The sequence below is a fragment of the Suncus etruscus genome, chromosome 3, assembly GCF_024139225.1.
Source record: "Suncus etruscus isolate mSunEtr1 chromosome 3, mSunEtr1.pri.cur, whole genome shotgun sequence".
NCBI classification, from domain to species: Eukaryota; Metazoa; Chordata; class Mammalia; order Eulipotyphla; family Soricidae; genus Suncus; species Suncus etruscus.
This window is the reverse complement of record NC_064850.1, coordinates 54,268,692-54,278,868: the sequence shown is the minus strand read 5'-3', so window position 1 is coordinate 54,278,868 and position 10,177 is coordinate 54,268,692. Positions and strand designations below refer to the sequence as shown.

The following is a 10,177-nucleotide window of genomic DNA, read 5'->3' as shown; positions in this document are numbered from 1 at the left end:
ATGGTATATAATTTGAATGTATAATTATAATGCATGCTTTTAAATACAAATTTCATTTTAATTATAAATTACTAGTAATATCCTTGCTTTCTTATCTGATGTGACTTTATACTTAGTAACTTATTTCATATTTTCTTCTTTTTAAAAAGTTGTGCTAAACCTATCTGTTTACCTAAACACAGCAAAAAATTAAATGAAAAACTAAGCTAAAAATCTTTGAAGAACAATATGTCAAGAAGAAAAACTTAACTTTATTCTCGTGGTTTTGTTTTATAAATTTTCTATTTTACTATCTTATTCTTTCTGCCTAATTGGAGATACATAACCAACTGTAGACTGCATAAAGAATAAACTTAAAACTTTTCTGAGACGTTTTTATATCTTCCAGCTTAGATTCTTCTGTAAACTGTTCAAACATATGTGACCAGACCTTTGATTTCTGTGCTGTTTTCACTAACTCAAGAAAGATTAAAAGTATATAAATTCTGTCTTATTGTTATTCAAGTGATGTATATCCTTTAAATAAATTGTTTTATGAGACAATCCTTCACAGTGTTATTTACATATGAAAACCTACTTCAATTATACTCAAACTGTTTGAGAAAGTTAACCCTGGTAAACAAATATTGCTTTTACTATTGAGTGTAGTGAAAATGAGTGGATTATAAACATAGCAATCTGTATATTTGTTTATGACTTTGTTAAAATGATAAGTGTCAATTGAAGTAAATGAGCCTTGATGATTTACATCACAAATCGCTCTAGTTTTATCCTAAAGATAAAGAAAAAAGTTTATGATTGAACACATAAAATGACAATAAGAAAAAAAGAATTGATAGAAAAAAGCAAATAAAAAGATAATTTAGGTTTTATTTATTATAATTTTTATGGACATTTTCATTAAATATTCTTTTACCTAGTGAAAAATATGTAATAATCAATCCCAACAAACATTGGCTGTTCTTACTTGACCACAATAATTTATGCTTCTTTCAAGCCATTCATGAGTTTTCTCATTAGCACTTGAGAAATATAATTATAAGTTCAATGCCCTAACTTAACAAAAAGTGCTGAAGCTCTGAAATTTTGCATACTAAGTTTTAAAATGTATTTTTGTATTTTTTTGTTTGTTTTGTAACCACACCCTCTGTACTCATGTCTTAATACTGGAGCATTGCTCATGGATCACTCCTCACATGGCTCCGGGTACTAATGCTTCAGAAGATTGAAGCTGAGTTGACCATATGAAAGGCAAGTGCCTTACCTGCTGTCCTATTGCTGTGGTTCAAGACAATGCATTTTAAATTACACTGATTTTCTATTTTTCTTTTTTTAGAGGAAAGGAAGCATTTAGGGGACAAGTTTTGATCCATACATGAGACCTATCATATTGAACAAAGGTAAAGTGTCTCATCCTCAAGTCTATAGATATTTTAGTATGAATAAACAGGTTAAGAATATTATTTTCATTGGAGGATCCTATACATTAAGTATCACTGCTGTAAAAAAATCAAAAAGGAAAACATCCCACCTCTCTGAATACCACTCAGGCTAGTTGAGTATAAAAACAGATCAGACAAACTAAATATTAAAAGAAATATAATCTTTTTCACTGGTAGCAAACTGGAATGAAATAGGACAGGCCTGAAATACTTTTTCTGTGTTATAGGACAGTGGAAATCAAAGATATAAAAGATTTTTGTTCTGAAAAAATTGTGAGCAGGACATGAACCCCATACATTTACTTACATCTCTTTCGCCCTCACCTTAACTACATACTTTCTAGACAAAGGTGAAGGAAGCAATGATTGCTTTATTTTTTTATATGTAACACTTCACAAATTTGCATGTCATCCTTGCATAGGAACCATGATAATTTCTGTATTGTTCCAATTTTACTATATGTGCTGCTGAAGCGAGCACAATGATTGCTTATTTTTAATTTTTTAAATATTTAAAGATCATTATGGTGCTACTTTGATTTACAATTACTATTAATGATAGTGTCATACATCCATAATTCTAACACCACATCTGCCATCAGTGTACATACGTCTTTCCACCAGGATTCTAAATTTTCCATCAGTTGTTTTTTTTTTAAAGAAACAATAATAGAGATGGGGAGAAGCTTCTTTTCAAAACCTAACTTCTTCATTGCTCTTAAAATAATCTTGTATTTTTTTTTTTTTGGTTTTTGGGTTCACACCCAGGAGCGCTCAGGAATTACTCCTGGCTGTATGCTCAGAAATCGCTCCTGGCAGGCACGGGGGCCATATGGGATGCTAGGTTCCGAACCACATCCTTCTGCATACAAGGCACATACTCTACCTCCATGCTATCATTCCAGCCCCTAAAATAATCTTCTTAATGGTTTCCCTGGAGGTCCATGGAAGAGATGGCAGTTCATTCACCTACAACATGACATTACCAGAAGAGGCATACTTTGGGCAAACCAAGAAAAAATCTGTCTGAAACATCTGGAGTGACTGATATCACATAAACAAAATGTCTCCAGACATTGCCAGATGTTACCTGGAAACAAAACTCCCTGGTTGAGTGCTACTTAAGCATAATAGTAGTAAATATACTTAAAATTCCCAAAAAAATCCATCCATTAAGGCTGATTTTACAAATTCCCGAAGTCCAGCACTTCTGTGATCTCAACTACATTTTCCAGAGATTCTGTGTAAACTCATGCACTCCCTACTCCTTGGTTGAACACTGGGAAATTTTCAGTTGGAAATTGAGTATCTCTAATGTGTAAATTCTGGAAATTTTTTTCAATTTTCTACCTACTTTAAATCACTAGTTGCCACTATTCCTGGAATTTTACAGGTATAAAATTTTCAACTTTATATTTAAATAATAAAGATTAAATAAATTTATCAAGAATTCTCCTATGTTGATTATTATTAGTTTTTTATTTAGATCCCTTGTGTCTATTAATATTTTTCTAATTATAGCCAAAACAATCTTCCATTATTCTAAGACTTCTTAGCTCATTTAGATAGATGTAATCTTACTGTGTTTCTTGTCAGATATGGACATTGTCAGGGTAGAATGGATATCATCTTATTTTTTTAGTCATGTAATATATGTATATACACATAAAGCAGGGATCTCAAACTCAATTTACTTGGGGGCTGCAAGAGGCAAAGTCAGGGTGAGGCAGGGCCGCATAAGGGATTTCACCTAAAAAAAAAAGTCCTCAAACGTCATTATTAACAGTTTTAATTATTTCTTCTGAACATGAATAAAACATTGAGTGAAGATCATGAACAGTTCTTTTGAACATGGCATCTTTTGCCTATTCCTTGCTGCCAGAGGCTTGACAGCGCTTTTTCTCACAAATCTGAACCACATTTGGCTTTAGAGAGGAAGCAGTTGAGACCCTCAGTATGGTTTGAAGATGATCATCATTAAGTCTAGACCTGTACTTTGACTTATTAAAGTTCAATGTGGAGAATAACTTTTCACATAAATATGTGCTCCCCAAAAATCACATGGTGCACTTGAACATTCAGGAAAGCTCAGGGAAGCTGGGGGGCAATTCTCTCAAAAATTATCTATGCATGTCTGCTTTTCCACTAATCTCCCTGAACTTGGCTTTGAGATCAGAGTTTCATTGCAGGTCAATGAGTTCCATTTGAAGCACAGGAGGGAGGGGCATTTTGCACATCAAAGGAAAAGGAGTCCACAAAAATTTGGAAAGTGGCTCTGTGCTTTTAAAGTCTGCAAATCGGTGATCAAATACCTTCTCTAGCTTAAAAATAGCATCAACATATTTCTCACAACTGAATGGTATGCCTGCATCCAAAGATCCTTGCATGCTGGGAAATGGCAAAGGTTTGTCTGAGAGAGCTGGGATTTCCATAACACAAGTTTTGTGGAGAATGCTCTCATGTTGTCATAGGCAGCACTGATAAGCTGCCCCAGGCTTGTAACATCTTGTTTAGTACATTCAGCTTATGTGTGATATCAACAAGGAAAGCTAACTAAGTCCATGAGCCATTTGTGATCATTCAACTCAGAAACAGCATTCCCATCCTTCTCCATGAAAGCTTTCACTTCTTCTCTCAACTCAAAAAATTTTTTCAGGACAAGTCCCCTGCTGAGCCAACTTACCTCGGTGAAATAGAGCACATCTCCATATTCTGACTCCATTGCCTCTAAAAAGCACGGAGCCTCTTGTGCTTTAAGTCCCTGGATCTGATTTGGTTGATGAATTTCACAACAACAGACATCACATTGTCACATGGCAGGCATTTACTGCAAAGGGCCTGCTGATGGATAATGCAGTGAAGAGCAATGGCCTTCTCTAAACCCTCCTATTCAAGTTTTTTTTTTTTTTTTGCACAAGTGCCACTAGTCCATTTTTCCTCCCTGTCATCGATGGCACTCCATCGGTTATTATTCCAACAAACCTCTTCCATGGCAAACCTGCATTCTCAATGGCATCACACAGATGCTGAAATAACTCATTAGTGATGGTCTGGCCATGCATTGGAATTATTGTGAGCAGCTCCTCTGTCAATTCAAAATTGCAATCAACACCACGGACATAAATTGTGAGGTGTGCAGTGTCTCTTATATCTGTGCCCTTGTCAAGAGCAACTGAGTATGCATCAATACATTTGGCTTTCTCACACAGTTGATGATAAATGTCACTTGACATGTCAGAAATGCGCTCTGCCACAGTGTTGGCAGAAAGGCTGATTTTGCTAAACTGACCTTGTTTTCTGGACAGATAATACTTGCAGCCTGTAACATGCATTTTTTTTTTAACAAACTCTCCTTCTGTGAATGGTTTCCCTGCCTTAGCAATCATCTCACTAACCATGTGACTAGCTTCAACTGATGCAACATTCTCTTTGGTTGCTTCCTTGAAGAAATCTTGTTGCCTCATTAGACAGGCTTTAAGACTGGCAACCTGCTTGGCTCTCTCATTTCCTTGATATTTTACACATTCCTCAGCATGTTTAATTGAATAATGGCATTTCACGTTGTATTCCTTGTGCACTGAAACTTTCTCTAAGCAAATAAGACATGTGGGGGTGCCCCTGTGCTCAACAAAGAAATACTGCGTCTCCCACTTTTCCTGAAATTGTCTGTGCTCGTCATCAATCTTTTTCTTCACTGCAGGCTTTGATGAAGTCATGATGAAGGTATGACAAAATCTAATTTTGTAATAAACTTCTCTCACTTCTCTCCCTTAGGCCTCCAATAATGCAAGGGACAGCAGGCAGGAGCAGTGGAAATGACGTCTGCACTAGGCGCAAAGTATTTGCGATTAATCATTTACTGAATATTCGCAATAAAAAATAGAATTAGTAAGAAAAAAATCACAAAAAATTGCATTAAAATTTGATACTCTGAACGAATCTGCTCGGGGTATGTGAATGTTTAATGCGATTTTTTTCTTACTAATGCGATTTTTATTGTGATTATTCGGTAAGTGAATAATTGCGAATACTGCGATATTTGAAGGCTGGCCGAGGGGCCACAAAATGTTGTACGGAGGGCCGCAAACAGACCGCAGGCCACGAATTTGAGACCCCTGACATAAAGAAAGAATATCCAAAAAAACGTATAATATTATATAGTTTTTTAGTTTATTGCAGACATGATGACTTTTAGAACATGAAATTCATATTTCCAAATGTGTACATTAAGATGGAAAGAAAGTGTTAACAGAAGAAATTTTATAAACTAAATATTCTATAGAAGTGTTAATATATATGTATGTGTTGATGATATGGAGTTAATAGAGGCAACTCTAGAAAATAAAGGTAAAATGTTCCAACTCTGGTCTGTCAAAATGCTTTATAATCTAGTGAAAAGATACTAGTTTCCCATAAGGCAGTTAGAATGCTTGATTTCTTCAGTGTTAATGTGGGCTTTATATTATATAAATATTTGAGGCATTACCCTTCGGTGCTCAGGGGTTACTCCTCACTCTGCATTCAAGAACCACTTCTGTTGTGCTTTAGGCACCATATGATGCGAGGTATAGAATGCAGAGCAGCAATATGCAAGGCAAGCACCTTATTCATTGTATTATATCTCCAGCCCCTGGACTCTATAATTTTAAGTCTGATGAAGAACATAGTAAAATTTTTTGCATAAAAAATTACAAGCTTAGTATATAGTATCTGATTTAAAAGGATACTAATTAGGTATTACATTGATAACTAATTCATTATAAACCAGGCTACTGTGTATTCACTCAGAGAACAAAATACCTGGGCTGCTGTAATATTTTTTGTTATAATTAAAATCGTGACTAGATTATCCACCTAAGATTGGAAGTGATATTTTGCTAATGAACATTGAAATTTAACCAAAAGATGGTGGAGCTGATTTCAAAATTAAAAGCCTGCTAAATCACATGGCATGTGTGGTAGAGAATGCATTTACTGCCTCTCACATTATTCTTCTTCTGTGTAAAGTCTATTTGAAGCACGATAATTCCTTGATGAGAATGGTTTTTGGGTAACACAAACAGTTTTGAGACTATACTTCCTGTTCTGTGGCTTCAAGTCATTCCACAGCACTGCCTGGAGGGAGCCTGAGCTGGGGGAGGGGGCAAGAGATAAAGCCCAAACCATAATCTTTGACTAAATCCTAGAGAACTCTAACCCTTTCTGTTTTCTCAGAAACCCAAAGAAGAGATTTCCTAATCAGAAATCTTGTCTAGATTAGCAGATAAACTGGAGTTTGCCTTAGTGCATCCATGTCCAAATAGGATATTACTTATCAAGCTGACGATCTGGAGTCTACAAAATTATTTTTTTCTAAAAATAGCTGTTTTTAAGATATGGTACATATATTCAATGGAATACTACATATCTGTAAGGAATGATGCAATCATGTGATTTGCAGCAACATGGATGAAACTGGAAGATATAACATTAAATGGAGTGGGCCAGAAAATGAAGGATAAATATAGAATAATATCATATATGTGGTATTTAGAATAACTACATGAATAAATGCAATGGTCCAAATGGGAGTTGTCTCAAACACCTTTGACACTAGTATAGCAAAGAGAAGGAAAGAAACTGAGTGGAGGAGAAGAAACACAAAAATAAAGAAATGGAGAACAGGGGCCAATTAATCTCAGGTGTATAAGTAGAAACCTTTTTTTTTTTTTTTTTTAAATATAACTAAATATCCAAGCCCAACTCAATAGCAATGGAACTAAGAGATCCAAACTCTAACAATATAAACTTTAAATAGACCCATTATTCTGGCAGGCTGGGGGCAAACAAGTGGTTGGGATTTACACTGAGAACATGGTGGAGGAAGGTCAACACTAGCGGTGGGATGGGCTTTGATTCATTGTATGTCTTACATCCAACTATAAAAGACTTTGTAAATCATAATGGTTTTAATAAAATTGAATTAAATTAAAAAATTTATATTCTTGTTTTCCTATGCAAACTGCTTCTTGTGATCATGTTTTTCATGTGACTGTTTTCAGTAAGCCTGTCAAATTCCAACCTGCTAGCTTGAAGCTGAATAAAGATGCTTTGCAACCTGTTGTCTCTCAAAACCATAAATTATTTATCTGACACACCAAGAAAATGCCAAGCCATAAATAAACTCAAATAAGAAAGAGCATAAAAACAATTTTAATAAGTGCACATGATTTGGAGATATGATGGAAATAAAATGCATATGTTATAGGCCAGAGAGATAGTTCATGAGTTAAGGTGCTTGAATTGCATGTAACTAAACAAGTTTTGACACCCTGTATCCTATGTAGTACCTTGGGTCCCACCAGAAGTAATCTCTGTTTGCATAGCCCAAATACTATAGTTGTAGCCCCAAACCAAATATACAATAAATATACATATGTATGCAAAATAAAGATTTAATGGTTAATGTAAAGTATGAATTAAACATTAAAATTGACTGTAGGATAAATAACAAAAGTATGGAAAAGAATAAGTGCCAATAACTTTCTCTGGGTATCTAAAACAAAAGGCTCTTTTGCTGATATACTTAAGTAAATATTATCTACTTTATTAAGTCATTTTTTCATGGCTTTTGGGTCAACAGTCAACTTTCATGTGATAACTGCTTCTCTGGGTTTTCTAATTAAGATACTTAATGATTGTATCTTACTAATTCTAGTGTTTGAGTATGGTTGATGTCACTTCAGTTGCTAAGTGCTCATCCAAAGATAAATGTTGTTTAATCTAACTGTTAATTAAGAGAGCCCCATGAGGTATTTGACATTGAAGATAAAGAGAAATCTATTTCTGATCAAGGATATGTCATCCTCAAGTAAGGAATGATTTGATATTTGAATACTAAAGTGGCCTATATTCTTTATTATTGGAATGCTAATCCCTACATTTTCACAATATTTAGATTCAAAGATAAGAGGTGAAATTTATTAATGAGTACAATTATTTCACCTGCTTTTACTGCCTGACAATAAGCTCTGAAAGAAGAAAGCTATGATATCGTTAGTGGTCAGAATGCCAAGATAGACAAGAAAAGACCTCAAAACATTAGATATGAAACTTTTCAGCAATAAAACAAATTTTTTTGATATTTCAATTTTTTTCTAATTTTCCATATTATTGGACATAATAAACACAATCAAATGTTCAGTCATAGATGATTTCTTATATCTTTTTCACTAACATTCATAGTACAGTAAGTGCTAAATCAGAATGACACAAGTATTTAAACACTTTGTTAATGAGCTGAGGGCTGTGGTGTCTGTTTTGCTTATAGAGAAAATCTACAAAATTCATTTATGTGTTCATTTAGGCATGTTTTCTAATTCAGAATGAAAGGTTTTGCTATAAAGTTCATGTAGTAGTGCTGAAAAAAATATTCTTTTTAAGTTTTTAGCAATTCACTATTTCCCCAATTTTGCAGCATTTTGAAGAAGATGATAGTAGAGTCATGATAATTGATTCTATTAGATCTTGTCCTAAGATCTTGTCTTGTAAATTTATTCCATTTGTTTGAAGTATTATAGGTTGATATCTAGGGTAATAAGGTTATAATTATTTGCTCACCATGTTTGACTCTGTTTTAAGGATTTCTCATAGTAGATTATGTGGTGAACTACTCAACCATCTTTGATTTGACAATTGATATTGCTATCGGTAGGGGTGTGCTATTTTATGTAAATGCTCAAAATACCTCCACAAATTTTATTTTTCAAAATGTTTTCATGGGACCGGAGAGGTGGAGCTAGAGGTAAGATGTCTACCTTGCAAGCACTAGCCAAGGAAGGACTGCAGTTCAATCCCCCGGCGTCCCATATGGTCCCCCCAAGCCAGGGGCAATTTCTGATGGCTTACCCGGGAGTAATCCCTGAGCATAAAACTGGTGTACCTCCCCAAAAATAAAAATAAAATAAAAATGTTTTCGCATAACAATTGACTATGCCTCATACTTTAAAACTAACTCCTATAATAATCTATTTTGTAGTGTGTTAGGGTTATATTTTGTATATAAAATTTTGTGAGTTCTATCAATACATTCAGTAATTACTATACTTGAATCAAGTTTTAAAATAGGCATTTGAGGATATAAAGGTCAAATTGTATAAGCATTTCAATAATTTAATGAATACTTGAAAAAATTTATCATTGCATTTTAGCAGTTATTATGTTCCATGGACAATCAGATATTTGGGTATTTGATTTAATTTTGAATTCAATAATAAGTCTAAATTAGTCATTGTAAAAATAGAATAAAACATTTTGTACGATATGAAGAACTGAGACTAAGGATTTACTTAACTAAATCAGAATCCAAACTGTTTTTAATATTATGATGATTTTTTCTTCATCTTGTAAATGTAATGACATTTTTATAATGAGATTTATACTCATGGTTAGTGATAACAAATAACTGTAAAATTGATTAGCTAACTTGGAAAAGATATTAGGGAATTTGTCATAGGAATAAGAAATATACTGCATTTAGCAACCTCAGATTTTAAGGTAAATTTAGTTCAAAACTGAAGGTGACTTGACTATTTTAGATAAGTATGTCATTTTTTTTGAGGCATGACTAGTAGGTTAAGAGAAGGATTTCTGTATCCTCTTCAGAAATCCTTGACATTGAGATGTAATCCAGAGAACACAGCCCAAAACTGCACATTCATTAAAAATATAGATTTAGGGGCTGGAGAGATAGCATG

The 10,177-nt window shown here is 33.9% G+C and overlaps 1 non-coding gene across 1 annotated transcript; it reads right to left on the bottom strand.

Annotated features, from left to right (window-relative positions):
• Nucleotides 1-1,819: 1,819 nt before the first annotated feature.
• LOC126004862 (U6 spliceosomal RNA) lies at nucleotides 1,820-1,923 on the bottom strand. The gene has a single exon (XR_007494098.1). It is a non-coding gene; the product is annotated as a U6 spliceosomal RNA (small nuclear RNA).
• Nucleotides 1,924-10,177: the final 8,254 nt, after the last annotated feature.